The 12,516-nt window shown below is 42.9% G+C and overlaps 1 long non-coding RNA gene across 6 annotated transcripts in view; it reads left to right on the top strand.

Moving 5' to 3' along the window:
* Positions 1–12,516, top strand: part of LOC129646282 (uncharacterized) — a 131,562-nt gene that overhangs the window by 73,885 nt on the left and 45,161 nt on the right. For all 6 annotated transcript variants that reach the window (XR_008711822.1, XR_008711826.1, XR_008711823.1 and 3 more), the window contains one exon: positions 11,166–11,286. This is a non-coding gene — a long non-coding RNA (uncharacterized LOC129646282). The remainder of the gene's footprint in view (positions 1–11,165; positions 11,287–12,516) is intronic.

Raw genomic sequence — 12,516 nt, 5'->3', positions numbered from 1 at the left:
TCAATCCCTGGCTTGGGAAGATCCCCTGGAGGGGGACTTGGCAACCCACTCCAGTGTTCTTGTATTGAGAATCCCCATGGATGGAGAAGCCTGGTGGGCTACAGTCCATGGAGTCACAAAGAGTCGGGCACAACTGACTAAGCACAGCACAGCACAAGTAAAATATTGTTTAAAATACTTTAAACTGTTATTTTAATTAAAAAATAATAACTCTGGTACCAGGTCAGAAGAAATTAAGCAACGCTAAAAATTACACGCAAAATGCAAATGTCTACCTCATCCTAAATTTCTTTCTTGTTCCTCCTCCGGGGCAACTACTATTAACAGCTTCTTTTTGATCCTTCCAGAAAATTCTTGTGCACATACAAAGTATATTTATGGGGGTACATAATATGCATATGTATATGACCCCTTCCACCCCCAGTAAAAGTAAGCATACTTCATATATGTTATGAACCTTGCTTTATCCACTTAAAAGTGACTCATTCATATATTTCTATGTCAGTATTTACAGCTCTCATTCTTTTTAACAGGAGCTTTGATCTTATCGTTCAATCACTCAGTCGTGTCCGACTCTTTGAGACTCCATGGGCTATAGCACACCAGGCTTCCCTGTCCTTCACGATCTTCCGGAGTTTACTCAAATTCATGCCCAAGAGGTGCTTATGACTGCCTTATCTGAATCTTTCATACTTTATTTGACCAATTGACCTAACTTTTAGGTCAATTATACAATATTAACAAGAATTTCTATCATCAAATTTCCTAGGCCAGGCTGCTGCTGAGAAATCAAGGTCTCAGGTTATACTAAATTTCATTTGGCTTAATGTTCCGTACACTTCAACTCTGCATGGCCGAGGTGGCAGGAAAATACGGTAGAGGGGTAGCTTTTCCCGGGCTAATGAAGGACATAGAGTCTCTCAAGGCCAGTATGGAGCCTTGTTTTGTCTATGTTTGGGTGCTGGCTTCATCGGGTTGTAATGCCAGGTGTCCTCTGGTCCAGGCCTTGCACTTGTCCAGGCTGGTTGGTTCGGTGTGACCTGCCACCTGTCCTCAGACTATCCCGACTCTGTTCTGTTCACTGTCCAAGCCTATCTTCTCGATCATTTTGTGTATTTCACATTTTTTCATCCACAAGGCTTACTTGACCTCTAAGAGCTGACCACCCCTGTCTACTCTAGGCTCTGGGACCCCTCCATCACCCCTCCCCCTTTTGGTTGGTCTCTGACTCTCAGGCAGCTCCTTCCTCTCAGCCCCTCTTGTTGGTTCCCCCTGCTCTTCCAGCTGCATGTTAGAATGCCCCTAGGATCTATTGAATAGGGTCCACTGAACAAGGAAAACACCTAGGAATCATCCTCGATGCCTCTTTTTCTCTCATCTGGTTCACTAAGTCCCATCAACCTCACTGCTACTATTCTAGCTGAAACCACTTGTCTCCACAAGTTGGGTTGGGGTGAAAAGAAGAAGATCAAGAGAACAACTAGCCCAAGGGATAAAAATGTTATTAGCATGGATAATATGGAAGCTGATGGGTTTCATGAGCTTTTGAGCTTCTAATTTGAGCTAAATCTCATTGCTAGCCTTTGTTTCAACTGCGAAGAAAAGGCCAAGTGTTGAGCACACAGAGTACATGCAGTCATTGCCTACTGCTGCCTGCTTCAGTCCCAGAAAGGTGTAGGTTAAAAGGACTATGAGGCTAGTCTAGGACTACACTATCCAATATGGTAGCTACTACCACATGTGGGTTCAGAGCATTTGCGATGTGGTCAGTGCCAATGGAGATGTTCTGTAAGTGTAAAAATACAACCACATTTGAAAGACTTAGGACAATAAGAAAAAAAATAATGTGAAATATCTTATTGATCATTTTTAGTTGATTATGTGACGTGAAGGTCGTTCTGTCGTGTCCGACTCTTTGCAACCCCATGGACTGGAATTCTCCAGGCCAGAATACTGGAGTGGGTAGCCTTTCCTTTCTCCAGGGGATCTTCCCAACCCAGGGATTGAACTCAGGTCTCCCTCATTTCAGGCAGATTCTTTACCAGCTGAGCCACAAGGGAAGCCCAAGAATACTAGAGTGGGTAGCCTATCCCTTCTCCAGTGGATCTTCCCAACCCAGGAATTGAACTGGGGTCTCCTGCATTGCAGGTGGATTCTTTACCAACTGAGCTATGAGGGAAGCCCTCTTAGTTGATTATATTTTGAAGTAAAAACTTGGGATATAGAGGTTAAATAAATTATTACTATTAAATCTAATTTCACCAGTTTCCTCTTTTTAAAATTTGGCTATTAGAAAAGGTAAATTAAGTAAGTGGCTTGAATTGTATTTCCATTGAACAGTAATGGTCTGGAAAGTGTGATGACTGGGGTTTTGAGAATTCAACAGTGTTTTTACATTTTAAAGACATCCTGTCCCTGTGAAGACTAATTCCTGAAAAGTTTCCATTGTTCAAGAAATGTTCAAGTAATTGAACTATATTAAAATAGTCTTCAGAGTCCAGAGCCCTTATGGAGGCACATCTTTGTCCTCTAAGAATGAATTTAATTTCTGCAAAGTTTTCACTCATTTATTTAGCAAGAGCATCCATGGAGTGCTTAGTACATGCTGACACATCCAGACAGCAATGCATGTAGAGGTGAAAATGAAAATTTTCTGACCGCAAGGAGTTTATTACATCAGAGAAATAGATCTAAAAATAAACATCCAAAAGGGTGATTTTAATAGAAACATGTACAAAGTGTAAGAAATGCCTACTCACTTGGAGCCACGAAGAAGAAACTGGATAATTAAACTGGGGTTCAAAAGAAAACATGTGCATAAAGTAGTGAAACATTGCCTTGCATGGCTTGGAAATAAGATGGACCAAAAACGTGAGAAATAGCCACATCATTGTTCGTTTGAGTTGTTATCATTTAGCCTGCTAACATGACCACAAAGGAACAACATTTATTGTATCTTTTAAGTATTAGCATGCTAGTAAAAATAAAATCCTGTATGTGTCTGGCTCCCAGGGCTTCCTCTCACTCCAGCATTCCTGTGAAGAGCTAGGCTGGTTCCCAGTGGGTGGGACACGCGGCCAGGAATGAGCTATTTGAGACAGCTTCCAGGAACTGGAAGCATCTTGTATGAGATACTTAGCAGGCTGGAATGGGAACCAGCAATGGTCGGCTCAGTACCTGCTCCTTTTCCTTAGAAAAGTGTAGGGATCATATCCAAGTGTCCTCTAATCTAGGTCACCATAATCTGTCCTATTAGAGAGGACATTTCTCTTAGTCCAACCCTCAGCGTGTGAATTTCACAAAGGAATTCTACATGGATGCCTATTGTGCACCTCATAATTGGTTCCTTTTAAATGAAAATGTTTTGAAAAAGGCATCACTTTGATGATTAAGGCAGAACAGGAAAGCTGAAGGAGACACACCTGTAATGGAGGGCTCTGACCAATTGGGGAAGAGTGAGCAGAACAAAGCTTCACAGCCCTGAATTACAGGCTCATCTGATTGATGTATGGTCACACAAACATTTTCACACAATGGTAGATGGTGACAACATCATACAGAGAGTGGCTGGTCAACTCCAGTGCAAACCATTAACCACATTAGAGAAAATAGCTCTGGAGAGGTATCGCTCCACGGTTTTTAACTTCCAAAGATGTCACGAGAAGAGCCACAAATTATTATTGCTGACAATTTGTACAATTTGTCCCTGGTGAAATGTGTGTGTCCCTACACTGCACCGTTTTACATAACAATATGAAATATTAAAAGGGAAAAACGTTTTGTAATAAACAGCAGTTTTGCTGATTGCAGCTGATTATGTTAAGCGGCTTGTACCGTGGGTGTCAGAGGAGACTTAATCGCTCCTATAACTAACCTCCACCGCTGACCTCTCCCCTCCGCTGATGAAGCCTATTCAAAAACCTGCTGCCCTTTCTCATTTTCAGATCTTATATTTCTGAACTGTTTTGATCATGCATATATTTGCTAAAGTTGTTGTGTTCAGAATTTGTGTGTGTGTTTTAAAAAATATATAATTCATGAAGATTCCTGCCAGAGCTGTCTCATCCATTATTAAAAACAAAACAAAACTACACAAACATGCATATTTGCAATATTTTTATCAGATACCCAAATGTCATTAATTACAGGTAAAAGCTGTCCCCCAGTCTGAGAGACGCTCTGTGAAGGAATATGGTGCTGAAATTTTTTCTTCCAACTTTAAAATAAAGGGCAAGGATGTCTTTCTGGGGAAGAATGTCCTCTTGGTCATTTCATCAGCCTCAATGGCTGGTACTCAGAAGCAAAGTGCTATTCAATCATAAAGCAATTTCACTTTTCTGATAAAAGTTTTTGATTTAAATGGGATTTTATAGAGCACATTTCAGGGTGGATAACTCCTCCATCAGTAAGTACAGATAAATACGTAAGTGCATATGTGTAAGTGTCTCTAATTCACAGTTTGCTCTTCCTCTTTTCCCCAAATTCAGAGATGTTTACCAAACCACAGGGGAAATGTGGTGGAGGTGGGAAAGGCAGAGATTTGAAAAAGAGAAGACCGGTCTACCCAGATTATGCAAATGAAACCATCCCGGAAATAAAGACAAAAGAGGGAGGGAGAAAATCAACAATCCGAAAAGTAAAGTGTTTGAATGCAATTTGCCAGGGAAAGGGGTGGACTCAGTACAACAAGGTCACAAAAGGGTTCAGCTTTCTAGGAGGCAAATACTGGCTGAAGCCGGCTGATAAATATTTCCTACAGGATTTGAAGCAGGTTGCCACCAGCAAAACAAAAGTCCCTAGGGGGCAGTACATAATTAACAATTTGAAGATGTGGCCTTGTATCGTGTCTCCAAGGGAGCCAGAGAAACCTACCCCAAAAGCACAAAACCTGAGTTGCTATATTAATCTCACGATTCCAGAATAAACGAACGTTGGCGTTTCCCCAGAGGCTGGGAAAGCGCCTTTTACTCTTGGCTGGCAAACGTTTCCTGACTGATGGTGTCATTTTCCTGTGATTTTATATCAGCACCACCAAACCTGTTCCTCTGGTCTACAGGAAAGACTCAGCTTGTTTAGAAAAGCAAAGGAATCTTTTTTTTTCCTATTAACAAAGAAAAGAATAAAATCAGGATTCGGAGGAGCAAGCCATTGAGAAGGGGTGCTTGCCTGAGTGTTTAGAGACTTTTTTAAACGGTGACTTTTTCTTCTTTTTCTTAAGCAATCGATCTTCGATTAAATCGGACCCGTGGATGAGAACAAAAGCTCAAAAGGCGGTGACAGCACCAGGAAATAAGTCATCAAGAGGTTTTGGTGTGGTTTTAAAATTTCTTTGGTTTGTTTCAAGATGGGTTGGATTTTGGAGGGAGGAAGAGGTTAATCAATTGCCAGAGAGAAAGAATAGACAAAGAAACACTAAACTTTTTATCTTGGGGTGGCACTGGCATTCATTCAAGAGACATCAGCAGTGTTTTCCGGGAGAGCACAGCCGGGGCGTGTACTGCATTACATAGGGCAGCACCACGTCCGTGTGTAGCCAGCTCCTGCAATTTAGAAGCAATGCCAACCCCTGCTCCTGGCCCCAGGGTTTGGGAAAGGAGATCCGGACGACATTCCCAGCTCTGACAGGAAAAGCTTGTGTTCCCTGAGAAGTTTCTGAGCTTCTCTGTGTCTTGGTTGCTTCAATTGCAGACTGAGTTCAGATCACTTGCCACCTGCCTACCTAATCAGAATATTGTGAGGGTTAATGAGATTGCGCTTGCAAAATGATTGCCTCATCATATAACTCCAAAGTATTATTATTCATCATAAAGACACAGCTGCAATAGTGTATATTGTTACATACCAGACACCATGCTTCTATTTTTAGCAACTCTGAAATGAGGCTGTCTTAGAATTATACAGTGGTAGGGGCCTCGCCTTATTACCTGCCCCAGACTCCATTCTGTTCTGGGGCAGGTGAAGGAATAACCACCCAAGACAGCTGGCTATTTATATTTAGTCTCATCTTTACATCTAAAGGCAGAAACTCTCTCATTCTCCCTCGGAGGAAATTCCAATGTTATTATCATCCCGATGGCTAAGAGTTGTTGCTTAAGTCTGAATATTGCCTTGTGTTTTAACTACAGTCAACTTTTTCTTTTATTAATATGTGCATTGGTCTCCCTCACTTAGTGGTCTTGGCAGGTAGAAACCATGTCCCGTTTGCGTTCTTGGCTTCTGTGATCCCAGCTCTCTGGAGGATCAGGCTGGGGGATGACATAAATCTAGGGGCTCTGGGCTCAGGGGTGGTGTGACTATGCTGGTGGCTGTGCCCGAATTTGAAAAGCAGGTTGCACTTGAACTTTCTTTTCCTTAGTCATTTCATAAAGCCCTATTGGTTGCTTCCTGGTGTTTTATGCTCTTTGATGCAGAGATTAATGAATGATTCAAATTCCCCTAGTTATCAGTGCTATCTGGTCTATAATTACTATATTAACTCATCTCCACCTCCCATCCCCCATGTGTTTTAAGATGAGATTTGCTCACATTTCCACAAAACGAACTTTGGCCTCCTTAGTCTTAAAAAAAATATCTAGGCGTTCACAGACTATCTGCTTGCTATTAGAGCTGACTTCCTTGCATCCAACCACTCTGCACAGATTCTCAGGAAATGTTTTTGGCCCCTGGTCTTGTCCAGTTTCAGTTTTTCTAATACAGCTGAGTTTTATTGGTCTACAATTCACTCCTAATATTTTAAAAAGTTAGACCCAAGAGACGAATGGCCACCCCTGCCTTTCTTGGTCCTCTCCAGCATTTCGTTCTCTCAGGGAAAACTGGACTCTGATGAATCCTGCCCGGTCTCCTGCCCTGACCTCCTAGCTTACCACCCAGTCTCTCTCCAAGGCTGAAGCAGATGGAGGCCGTGCTTGGCAAAGATGCGTGGGCTCAGAGCTTGAGCTCTGTCTTGGGAGGTCAACGGGGATCACTGAGAGTTTGCACCAGTCTCTTCTCTCTCAGTTTTACAACTTCTGTGATCCCAAGGGAAGGTCTACAAATACCATTCTTTGTTTATACATACCTCAAATTTTCATTCCAATATTTCAGGAAAAAATAAGGTTGTCAGCTGCTTTCCTTCTTTAAATCTTTACAAACATTTAGGGAATTTAACTTGGAATTGCCAAATCTAGGTCAGAGGCTGGCTTGGGTTATTTCCTGATCTTGGAGCTGAAGCCTGTGACTATGTCCTTGGCCTGCCAGCAGGGGCTGGCGAAGGTGTTGAGGGGGCAGGCACAGGTGATGTGTTCATCTTGGGGACCTCCCAAAACCTTGTCTTCACAAAGTCTGGGGCTCCCTGTTGGAAGAAAGAGTGTTAACAGATCACATCACTGCCTTCTTTCATAACCCTCCATTCCTGGAAAACCCACCAAAGTTCTGAAAACAACGTCATCAGTAAACCTCATTTTCTCCACAGCAAAAAAAAAAAAAAAAAAAAAATAGTAAGCAATTTTACTTTTCATCTCTCCCTTCTTTTCTATTCAAAGTCAGCCTAGAGAGGAAGCCTTTCCTCCCGTGGCGGAAGAGTTCAATGTCACACCACTAGAGGGGCCACGAGTTCCTGAGCTGCTGGCTCCTTTGCCAAGGTTATTCCATTTATCCCTGGCCTCGGTGTCCACTTGGACATGGGACAAACAGAGATGGATCTAAAATGATTGTCAGGCTGTTTTAATACTATTAATATTGTGAAATAGGAATAACAATAACAAGAGAAATAGTTACCACTAATTGAACTCTTGCTTAGAAGTAGGCAAAATGTGAAATTTTGACTTACATTATTTCACTAAGGAGATATTATTCCATTTTCCAAATGAAGCATGGCAAGGTTAAGCAACTGCCCAAGGACCTGCAGCTGGTTCATGGTGGGAGAGATGGTTCTCAGCCTACTTAAGTCCCCTGGCCTCCAGTAAGAACTGCTGAAGGATGAACACCACTGGACTGAGCCCAGAGAATGAAGCCACTGTGCCCACGGGCTGGTTCTAATTAAGTCTTTTCTAGAACAGCAGCAGCTCTAGGTTAGGGTTTCTCGGCTCTCAGTATGTCCAAGGTCACCCCAAAGTGGGCCCAAAATTCCTGAGCCCTGATGTTTCTTTGTCCTGACCTTGGGGCTTGCTAGGCCATGAAATGTCTCTGAAACTGATGGCTGTAAAGCTCTTCCATGTTGGCCTCAGTAATGCTTTCAGATACAGTGTTCCTCAAATCCTCTTTATCTTGGTGATGTACATCTGGGGCTGACTTGGGCTGAGGGTGTGAGAGGGGTAGAAGGAGAAAAGCCAGGTGAGGAATCATTTCTTTTTTTTTTTTTCCATTCTTTTATTTATTTATTTTAATTGGAGGCTAACTACTTTACCATATTGCGGTGGTTTTTGCCATACATTCACATGAATCAGCCATGTGTGTACATGTGTTCCCCATCCTGAACCCCCCTCCCACTTCCCTCCCCATCCCATCCCTCAGGGTCATCCCAGTGCACCAGCCCTGAGCACCCTGTCTCATGCATCAAACCTGGACTGGCGATCTATTTCACATATGGTAATATACATGTTTTAATGCTATTCTCTCAGGTCATCCCACCCTCACCTTCTCCCACAGAGTCCAAAAGTCTGTTCTTTACATCTGTGTCTCTTTTGCTGTCTCGCATATAGGGTCATCGTTACCATCTTTCTAAATTCCATATATATGCGTTAATATACTGTATTGGTGTTTTTCTTTCTTACTTACTTGACTCTGTATAATAGGCTCCAGTTTCATCCACCTCATTAGAACTGATTCAAATGCATTCTTTTTAATGGCTGAGTAATATTCCATTGTGTATATGTACCACAGCTTTCTTATCCATTCATCTGCCGATGGACATCTAGGTTGCTTCCATGTCCTGGCTATTGTAAACAGTGCTGCAATGAACATTGGGGTACATGTGTCTCTTTCAATTCTGATTTTCTTGGTGTGTATGTCCAGCAGTGGGATTGCTGGGTCGCATTGGAGTTCTATTTCCAGTTTTTTAAGGAATCTCCACACTGTTCTCCATAGTGGCTGTACTAGTTTACATTCCCACCAACAATGTAAGAGGGTTCCCTTTTCTCTGCACCCTCTCCAGCATGTATTGTTTGTAGACTTTTGGATAGCAGCCATTCTGACTGGTGTGAAATGGTACCTCATTGTGGTTTTGATTTGCATTTCTCTGATCATGAATGATGTTGAGCATCTTTTCATGTGTTTATTAGCCATCTGTATGTCTTCTTTGGAGAAATGTCTGTTTAGTTCTTTGGCCCATTTTTTGATTGGGTCATTTATTTTTCTGGAATTGAGCTGTAGGAGTTGCTTGTATATTTTTGAGATTAATTCTTTGTCAGTTGCTTCATTTGCTATTATTTTCTCCCATTCTGAAGGCTGTCTTCTCACCTTGCTTATAGTTCCCTTCGTTGTGCAAAAGCTTTTAAGTTTATTTAGGTCCCCTTTGTTCATTTTTGCTTTTATTTCCATTATTCTGGGTGGTGGGTCATAGAGGATCCTGCTATGATTTACGTCAGAGAGTGTTTGGCCTATGTTTGAGGAATCACTTTTTAATCGTCTTTCCCTTCTTTTCTGTTGATCTCTCTCATTGCCTTTAACTTTGGTGCAGCAAGATATCAGGGATCCACCACCCTAGACTTCTTGGGGAGACTGGTCTGCTCTGAATGGCTAGCACAGGAGCCATGTCAGATTGCAGAGCAAATAAATATTACCCAGGCATCAATGTACGGCCAGCAAGTGTGCCTTCCTTGGGCACAATCAAATGCAATCTGTGGTGAGAGGTGAGATGTAGAATGAGGTGAGGTCTGCTTCACACCCTTAGTGCCACTGTGGCAGTGACACTTGGGGGTGGGGTGGGGAGAAGCAACGCTAACCTCAGAACCAAAGCAATCAGCGCTGCACCCGAACCCCGCTCACTCCCCACCAAGTGCTCAATTCTAATTGCTCCTTGGCCAGGGCTTTATATGCAAATCCCTATGTGGAGGTACTGGTCAAAAAGGGATGGGAAAATCTGAGACTTGCAGCCAGGGGATCCAAAAAAAACCAGAGGCTGGCTCAGGAACCAGGTGATTCCTCACTGGGACATCAGCCTTTGCTATGCTCTTGAGAGCCCTGTATACACTGATGGAGCTTCTCGGCATGTGGATCCAGCGAGGGACACAAGGAAAGGAAAATGCACACAGGACAGAACTTGGCTCTCTGCTCCTTCAGGTCTTTGTACTTCAGCTGGAGCGTCTGCGTCTCTCAGAGCTGTCTACTCTGGCAGGAGGTATGCATGGCCTCCTGTCTAGGTCAAGAGGTTGTCGAACACTCATTTCATCTCCTCTTGCAGATCCAACTATTTGAGAGGAGACCTTTGTGTCTGCAATTATTAGGTTTAACATCCAAGTGAGTCATAATATTTGTTAGATCCTTCACTTGGGCTTCCCTGGTAGCTCAGATGGTAAAGAATCTGCCTGCAATGTGGGAGTCCTGGTTTTGACCCCTGGGTCAGGAAGTCCCCTGGAGAAGGAAAGGGGATGCCTTTCCAGTATGCCTGCCTGGAGAATCCCATGGACAGAGGAGCCTGGTGGGTTACAGTCCATGGGGTAGCAAAGAGTAGGACATGACTAAGTGATTAACACTTTAGATTGTGTTGGCTTTGGGAAAGGCCCTTTTAAAATGGGTATTTGAGTGGTTTCTGAGGAAATTATCCTTTTTGCCTATGTGCTGTGAAAATTTTCTAATTTCAGAGCCTACGTTCAGAACTCAGTGTGAAGCAGCAGCCAACATCCGCCCCCAGGGAGTTTTCCTGTGGAAAAACAAAGCGCCCAAAGGCACATTGGAAGCCATGCAGGGCTGTGAAACTAGGGAAATCAGAAGTCACTACTTGCCTCAAAGTTTGAAGTATCAGTGTATATGGCTCCAGGTGGCACCAGCATGATCAAGAAGTCACCAGAGCACATTACCCATGAGTCACAAAATATGCCACATTTTTAAGGGCTATTTGGAAGACTTCCAGAAAATGTAGCCCCTTTAATTCCCAGTAGGAGGATGTACCCATAAGAAACTTAAGAATTTAGCTGATAAAAAAGCTAGAAAAAAATAAATGCTGTGTCACTCTTTTTATTCATTTGCAGATATGCAATTCAAAGTCAGTGTTTGCCAACTTGTGGTGTGTGGGTCACCTGCAGCAGAATCACCTGGGATTTTTCTGGCCTCACTGCAGTGGGAAAGTAGAACCTCAAGGGTCTAGAAACGGTGAGTGACAGTTCCCTCAGGGGATCCTGGGCCATTGCAAAGGCTGAGAACCCCCTAGAGCAAAACCCGCCACTAGGTGGATATTTTCTTCCTGGTTTGAAATCGATAAAGTCAGAGTCACTCATCTTAGTTCCATTTAGGGAGCATTTTATTTTGCAACATCAATGTGCTGTGAGGGACACAGGGAAGAGTAGGGCCCAGCTCTTGTCCTCACTCATCTGGAAATGGAGTCAGAAGGCTCAGACAAACGCACAAATAGATATAAGGCAAGGCAGAAAATGGTGAGATTTTCCTGGGACAGCTCTGCCTCGTACCAGCAGTCCAGAGGAACGAGGAGCCACATTGGGAGAGCTAGGAAAGCCAGGGGTTTCGAGATGGGCTGCAAGGGGTGGGTAGAATTTCACAAATGGAAATGTTAGGTGTGTTGGGAAGAGGGAACACTGTGAGGAAAGCGGGAGGGGTGGGATTCTCAGGGGCTGATGAGTGGGGGCTTGACCTAGAAAGCTAGTTTGAACCATTTCATGATTGTCTGGAATCCTGGGTAGATGAATTTCTTTTAATTGAGAAAATTTCCATGTTATAAAATTCATCCTTGTAAAGTGTGCAGTTTAGTGATTTTAGTATATTCAAAGAGTTGTGCAACCATAAGTATTGAGTATTGTCTAATTTCAGGACGTTTTCATCAGCCCAAATGTACTAGCAGGCATTCCCAGCCTTACCTCCTCCAGCCCCTGGCAGCCACTAATCTACTTTCTGTCTGCATGGATCAGGCAAATGAATTTGTACATAATTAATTCAATCCCTGGGTCAGGAAGAACCCCTGGAGAAGAGAATGGCTACCCATTCCAGTATTCTTGCCTGGAGAATTCCATGGACAGAAGAGCCTATTGTGCTGCAATCCATGGGATTGCAAAGAGTTGGACACGACTGAGTGACTAACACACACGCCCAAGTAGAGAGCAGGGAGCTCCTAACGACTTTAAAGGAGGTAAAATTTGCACATAGTGAAATGCACAGATCTTAAGTGTACAATTCAATGGGTTCTGACAAACGTATACACTTATCTTACTAATTCCTCCAAATACAGACATTTTCATCGACCTAGAAATTTATCCATAAGCAAACCATGGTACTAATTTCTACCATCATAAATTAGTTTTGTTGTTTTCTTATATTTCATGTAAATTGGAACCATGCAGTACAGACTCTTTTGTGTCTGACTTCTTTTGC

This window comes from Bubalus kerabau, chromosome 3 (genome assembly GCF_029407905.1).
Source record: "Bubalus kerabau isolate K-KA32 ecotype Philippines breed swamp buffalo chromosome 3, PCC_UOA_SB_1v2, whole genome shotgun sequence".
NCBI classification, from domain to species: Eukaryota; Metazoa; Chordata; class Mammalia; order Artiodactyla; family Bovidae; genus Bubalus; species Bubalus kerabau.
Note: the sequence above shows the minus strand (reverse complement) of the source record. Positions and strands in the feature narration are given on the sequence as shown.